Source organism: Tamandua tetradactyla, chromosome 4 (assembly GCF_023851605.1).
Source record: "Tamandua tetradactyla isolate mTamTet1 chromosome 4, mTamTet1.pri, whole genome shotgun sequence".
NCBI lineage: Eukaryota > Metazoa > Chordata > Mammalia > Pilosa > Myrmecophagidae > Tamandua > Tamandua tetradactyla.
In genome coordinates, this window is record NC_135330.1 from 166,875,268 (window position 1) to 166,882,913 (window position 7,646).

The 7,646-nt window shown below is 39.1% G+C and overlaps 3 pseudogenes; 1 reads left to right on the forward strand and 2 right to left on the reverse strand.

The window, feature by feature from the left end:
- Positions 1-254: 254 nt before the first annotated feature.
- LOC143679503 (kinesin-like protein KIF2A) lies at positions 255-4,617 on the reverse strand (annotated as a pseudogene).
- Positions 1,122-1,749, reverse strand: LOC143679626 (large ribosomal subunit protein uL1 pseudogene; annotated as a pseudogene).
- LOC143679504 (ADP-ribosylation factor-like protein 5A pseudogene) lies at positions 2,287-2,797 on the forward strand (annotated as a pseudogene).
- Positions 4,618-7,646: the final 3,029 nt, after the last annotated feature.

The window sequence follows — 7,646 nt, forward strand, 5'->3', positions numbered from 1 at the left end:
AATCAAGTTCCCAACATGCAGTGCAGGATAGGGTTTAAAAGAAACAGCTGCTGTACACGATTGGATTAGGATTAAGGCAATGCTTTTCTAGGATGCATAACTCTTTTCAAACAAGCACAGGAGTGTTTCAAAAAATTGAAATTCATTCAGGGGAAGGACAAGAAATTTTCCACAGATACCTAAAATTTCAAATTTTCAAATGGCCCCGATAGCTGAACCAGCCACTTTATGCTATAATAGCAGCAAATGATGATTTAAAGGACACGGGGTTACTTTGGGTTGATTTGCTTGCTGCCCTGTTCTTCTTCTTGCAGTGCTACACAGAAAGATTTCACTTTATCATGCAGCTTAGTTTATTTTTTGATCAAGAATAGCCTCAAGTTGTGTAGCACATGAATCTACATCATAGTCTACTTCTTTAGTCATCTCTAGGGGAGATTTTTCTCTTCTTACCATCGAATAGATTCCTAGAACATTGCCCTGTGACCTTCTACAACTTGTTCTTCCATTTGTACCATTTGTGAAACAGCTTCATGAAAAGTAAACAATTGTGGAGAAACCTCTTCTTCATCTTGTTCACCATGCAATTTTAGGTCACCCCTCTGAGGGCAACTCCCCACACCTAAATCATCAATCTGATTTGGTGGATGGTGTATTATGGGATGGACATCACAGCAGCAGTCAGATCCACAGTTAATTCTTTCACCCCATTTGTGTATCTTAATATATTAAGAGTATTTTCACAGGATGCCATCCCTGGGGAGATTGTGGCAATCATACTGGTATGCAAGTTTTCACCTATGAATGAATCTCTTAATACCTGAGTGAGTTTACTTGCTCAGGAAAGAGTGAGGTTTATTTTTACCTGAAGCTCTGATGCATTCCTTGAGTGCTAAAAGGCTTTCATTGGTTTTGGCACCTTCAAGGCTAGTTTGCCTGTCTGCACTTGAAGCATCAGCTCCTCTTTCATTTCCAGCCAAATCAATGAGAGAAAATTTGTCATACAGTTGTCCTTTCCTTCTAAGAATAATCTGAAATACTGCATGGCTATGAGATGAATGTGCATTTGCAGATTTTATTTATTTATTTTTTGGTGGCACTAAGGTTTATGAAGCTGTGCCTTAGTACGGGAGCTGGGGCTTGCCCTTGGTGCTCTTGATATATAAAACCCAGACATTTTGCCAACTGTTTTTGAGCAATGATACCAGGAACTTAACAGCCAAGTGGATGTTGTACATGAGTTCATCCTCCGTCATCTTCACGTGGCCAACAGCCACAGTTAGACACAGCACCTTCTTCATGTGGAACTACACTGTGGACTTCATCTCACCAACTCTGGCCAGGGTGTTTTCATTGCGGGTCGCAGGGAAGGGAACTTGGCAGCCTTATTCAGGCCTGGGCCCAGGACTTGTGAGATCTGCCTGATCAAGGACTCAGAGGCCAAAAAGGCATCGTACTTCTTGGCCAATTTCTTCACCAGCTTCTTATTCTTGTTGAGTTTCTTCAGAGCTTCACTGTCCATAGGGGGATAGCCACAACCTTGGCTTCATCACAGTGCCACTGTCCACTAGGACACACACAGAGAACTTGGGACAGGGAGTGGGCTTAAGCCTGATGCTGCCCAAGAAACGTTTGTCCTTCTGAGGGTCATAGTTCTTTAAGCTGATAAGCAGCTCCACCATTTCTAAAAACTTCAGGCGCCTGAAGGACTTCCTTCACTGCCTCATAAAGGGTCTCGGGAGACACTTGGCACTGTGGTAACCGCTAAAGAGCCATTTGCAGATATTTGACCAGATATTCTACAACTGTTATCTACATCAGTGAGTTTCAGTACATCTCCACATTTGACCTCCTGTTCCTGTAATTCCACCACTTGAACCTGCCGTTTTCCATCTTCTAATACACTTAATTTTGTTTTCCTGTTTAGCAAGTCAAGAACTTTTCAAGTATAAATTTCAAAAAAGGTTGCATATACTTGAAGTTCTATTTTCTTAGAGTTTGGCTTTTTTAGCATTAAAAAGACATCTCGAGGCTGCAGACAACTTAGTGGCAATGTCCACGAGCAGGCGAGTGCCACGGCTGCAGTGGAGTGGCCTCCTGTGTGCTGTGGGGCAGCCTGGACTTCAGTCTTCCTCGGGTCCCGGGAAGTGGGCGAGTGGCAGGCAGGGCAGCCACAGCAGCTGAGCAGAGGCCTGGCTTGTCTCTCTCTTCCCCTTCAGCCTGAGCCCGGGGAAGCCACGAAACCCCAGTGGCTGGCGGGCTGTCCACTGCCTGGGAAGGGGAATTCTCTTCACCAGGATATGGAGAACACTCCATCACCAGCGGCACAGAGTTATTGTTGGGCTGGATAATGCAGGGAAAACTACCATCCTTTACCAGTTGTCTATGAATGAAGTTGTACATACATCCCCTACTATAGGAAGTAATGTAGGAGAGATAGTCATTAATACACGTTTCCTGATGTGGGATATTGGTGGCCAAGAGTCTCTGTTCTTCTGGAACATTTACTCTACTAACACTGAGTTTGTAACAGCTGTTGTGACAGTACAGTCAGACAAAGGATTTCTGTAAGTAGAACTGTATAAAATGTTAGTGCATGAGGATCTAAGAAAAACTGGATTGCTGATTTTTGCTAATAAACATCAAAGAATGTATGTCTGTAGCAGAAATCTCCCAGTTTTTGAAACTAACTTCTATTAAAGATCATCAGTGGCATATCCAGGAGGGCTATGCTCTTATAGGTGAGGGACTGTGCCGAGAACTTGAATGGATGATGTCACAACTTAAGATTAGATGATCTCTGCTAACCTCTTCTCATAGACTATAGATAAACGAGGTGCTGGACTTTTCCTGAAAGCTGCAAAAATTAATGGTTTAGATGTACTTATAATAAACTGATTTAAGCTTTTTTTCTATAAGAAGAAAAATTAAGACCACATATTTGAAAACGGAGATGAGAGCTCACCTTCCAATTTGCTTTCTCATTAGTTCCTTCCAAAGTAAGATTTTAAAGCTGTGACTGACATTTTTCTCATAATGAATCCTCTCAGGACACTGTGTTGCCATGGTAAGTATGAAGGGAGAAAAAGACATTGTTAACTTTAAGAGCTTTATTATCAGTATAAACCTCCCTAGTTGAATGTTGTTTTCTTCTTCTGTTAAGCCAAAATACAAATCAGCACAGTTGTTCAGTTTCCAATATTTTAATGTGGAGTGTTACTTATGAAATATATTTTGCATAAGGTTATATATGTATTGTGCATATACCTCAAGTTCAAGTTAATGGTTCTGATTTATGTTCTAAAGAAAAGTGAGTTACACAAAATTAATTTCATCCTTAGTTGTAACCATATGTGATTAGTACAGGCATTGGTGTTACATGCCATTTTGTACTTTTCCCCTTAGGTTCTCTGTATTGTACAAACCAACCCCCAAATCATTGAGCTGCTTTTTAAAATGAAAGAAAAAGGGAATAACCTTGATGTTGTGTACACACATTTTTGTTGATCAAATCACACAGAGACACGTACTACAACTTAATGGAACTTCTATCAAATTCTTGGCTAAAGTATTGCTAATAGGCAGAATTAACAGCAAACAATTATCAGATAATTCCCTGTATAAGTCCTTATTCCATCTATGTTACTGACTGAATAAATTGTTGTTCCACTAAAAAACAAAAGACATCTCCAGCTGCTAATACATAAATCCCATAAAACAGTGTTGGTTCTTTCTGAAAAGCCACCACCCATAGTATGAGTTTTTCTATTTCCAGTCTGCCAATAAGCAAATCATGTAGCCATTCCACTTTCAAATATAGCTTCCACTAGTGGTCTATCTGTAAATCTATAAACCATTTCATTAGGAGCTGAGTTATCAAAAGCATAATCAAAACGAAATGATTGGTTTTCTAGGTACCTTTTTAAATCTTTTTGTTTTGGCTAATGTACCATCACAACATCTTTACTAGGGATTGGGATTACATCAAGTTCTTTCATATGAGTTTCTTTTTTATTAGAGGCTGTTTCCTTATACACACATATCCTGTGCTCATCAGTAGGATCTACTATTGTAAGTGGTCTATAATCCTGGGCTCTTTTTTCTCTAAATTCTTGCTGTTGCAATCTCCTTTTTTCTTGTAATTTTTCTACTTCTTTCACACAATTAGATTTTCTACGTAAAGGCAACATGAACTGGAGATATGTCTTAAATGCCACCATTCTGTTGTACAGGAGAAGACTGTTCTGAAAGCTGACTAGCTGTGCACATGCAGAACCAAGCACTCTATTATTTCTTGGAGAAGGTTCATTCTTAATAGAAGCCACAGTCCATCAATTTTTTATAATTTTGTTTACTTGGGTTGAGGATGTTGGGGGTGGAGGTGTCTCTGGACTGAGTTCAATTTCTTCATCAGGTACAAGGTCAGGATTAAGTGAAAAAGATGCTGTTCAGGTCAATCTCTTTGATTTTTGTATCTCCATTTTCTATCCACTCAACAGTTACACTTTCATTATCTTCATTTAAAAATGTTACCATTACTTGATGTATTTGGCCATTGCTTCACTTGATCTCCATGTAAATCCTGATATGGATCTTGCCAGAGTTGGCTGTTGTCATCACCTCATCAGGAGCTCCTTTTCCCTAGAATGTGTTATTGTGCTTTGTTGTTTGTTTTGTGAATATCCTGAAATAATTCTGTTAAATCCATATCTTTGTCATGTGTGGCCATTGAAGTCTCTGTTCACTTAACCTAATGGCTAGTTAATAATAGGACAGAGATTTCCTTAAATACTTTGAATCAATAAGTCACCCCATCTTTGCCAAGGGTCCCTGTGTCCATGTTGGGTGCACCTTCAGTCCTCTGATAGTTTACAACTCTGCCTTAGCCTTCACTTCCTGCTTACACAGAGCTTTAAGGTTAGCCAGAGATGAGAGGCTAGGGCTTTCTTAGCTCTGTCTGGACATACAAGCAGCCATGCATATATGTGTAATCTTCCATATTTCCAAGTATATCTCAGTTTTTACAATCCCTTGGTACATTTTTCCTTTTAAGTTTTTTGGTTAGCCTCATTTTTGTACCAAATGTTATCAATGTCTCAGGCAACTTCAATGTTAAACAATAATTGTTGTTTTGACATGTCTGAGAAAAAGCCTTTTAGCAAGCAAGTTCTGAGTCAGGCAAAATAACGACAAGCCCTACAAGTGAGGATTTCCAAGGAACTGCCTGATATATCAGTTAGGGGAATGGGGCTTTTGGGGGAGCTCCAAATCCACTCTGCTCCCTCCAGTGGCTGATAGGGTGCTTGTTTTCATGGCTACCTTAATTGCAAGGCTGTTGGTTTTCAAGACCACTTCAGAATTGCAGAGAAGGAAATGGGGATAGGGAAATTAAAATACTACAAAGCTCATCATTCTTACTGAATTCAGCCATTTTTCTCGAATAAACATCCTCAGGTTGTCACAGGCCTTTAGTTAGTTTCCAGTGTTCTGAAAAAGTTGATTTTGACTATATTTAAAGGTGATATCATTGCTTTTTTGGAGGAGTGGGTTTTTTAAAAAAAATTGTATTATATCCTATCATGTGGTTTTATCATAATTAGCCATTATCTAATAAGTAGACATAATTTCTCTTTTTTCCCTATTATGTAATGCTAAGAACATCCTTATATATAAATCTTGGACAGTGTATCCGGTTACTTTCTAAGAATGGAATCTTAGAAGGTGAATTACTGGGATAAAGAGAATGAGTGTTTAAAGCTCTTATGATGTATATAAAATAACTTACCAAATTGACAGTCCCATGAGCACCATATAAAAGTATCTATTTCACCACATTGATGTCTTTTTATAACAGTTTTGAGATATAATTCACATACCTTAAAACTTACCCTTTCAAAGTTTACAGTTCAGGGTTTTTAGTATATTCAACTAATATGCAATCATTACCACTATAAAACTTAAGAACATTTCATCAATCGTAAAGGAAACCCAAGACCCATTAGCAGTCACTCCCCACCCATGCCCCCACTCCCACCCCACCCCCCAGCTCTGGCTACCACAAATCTACTTTCTGTCTCTATGGATTTCTGATTCTGGGCATTTCATATAAATGAAATGATACAATATGTGGATTTTATGTCTGTCTGCTTTGACTTAGCATAATGTTTTTAAGGTTTATCCATCTTACAGAATATATAAATACTTCATTCCTTTTTATGGGGGGATACTATTCTACTGTATGTATATATCACATTTTGTTTCACTAATCATCATCGATAGACACCACATTGATTTTTTTTTGGGGGGGGGGGGGCAGTGCATGGTCCAGGAATTGAACACGAGTTTTCCGCGTGGAAGGTGAGCATTCTACCTCTGAACCACATTGATTTTTTTTAAAACATTTTTTATTGTGTAATATAACATATATGCAAAGCAAAGAAAGAAAAAGCAGTAGTTTTCAAAGCATTGTTCAGCAAGTAGTTACAGGACAGATTCCAGAGTTTGTCATGGGCTACCATACCATCATCTCAGATTTTTCCTTCTAGCCTCTCCAGAACATTGGAGGCTAGAATGAATAAATATTTTTTTTATCATCACAACTGACTCTTTTTTTCTTTTTTGTGAAAAATAGCATGTATACAAAAAAAAGCAATACATTTAAAAGTCCAGCACAACAATTAGTTGTAGAACAGATTTCAGAGTTTGGTATGGGTTACAATTCCACAATTTTAGTTTTTACCTCTAGCTGCTCTAAGATACTAGAGACTAAAATATCAATATAATGATTCAACAATCATACTCACTTGTTAAACCCAACCTTTTCTGATAACTCTACCTTCACTTTTGGTCTTTCTCTTACTCTTTAGGGGTGTTTGGGCTGTACCCATTCTAATTTTTCATGTTGGAAGGGGCTGTCAATAACATGGGACAGAAGATGGAAATAGTTGATGTTCTGGAGAGGCTGGGCCTTCTAGGTTTCAAGACTTCTCTGGTCCAGGGATTCATCTGAGGCCATAGGTTTCTGGAAAGTTACCCTAGTGCATAGAACCTTTGTAGAATCTTATATATATTGCCCTAGGTGTTCTTTAGGATTAGCTGGAATAGTTTTGGTTAGGGTTTAGCAAGCTATGGTAGGTAGCAGTGTCTAACTAAAGCTTGCATAAGAGTGACATTCAGAGTATCTCTCAACTCTATTTGAACCCTTAGCCACTGATACCTTACTTGTTACACTTCTTTTCCCCATTTTGATCAAGATGGCATTGTTGATCCCACACTGCCAGGGCCAGACTCATCCCTGGGAGTCATGTCCCACGACTCCAGGGAGTCTTTCACCCCTGGATGTCATGCCACGTGTATGGGGGAGGGCAATGATTTCACTTGCAGAGTTGGGCTCAGAGAGAGAGAGGCCACACCTGAGCAACAAAAGAGGTCCTCCAGAAGTAACTCTTAGGCATGCCTATAGGTAGGGTAAACTTCTCCACTACATACATAAGCTTCACAAGAGCAAGCCTCAAGATCTAGGGCTTGGCCTATTGATTTGGGTGTCCCTAATGTTTGACACAGTATCAGGGGTTTCCCCAGTGGTAAAGTTTAATAATTCCATATTTTTTTCTCCCATCTCTCAAGGGACTTTGCTGATACTTTTT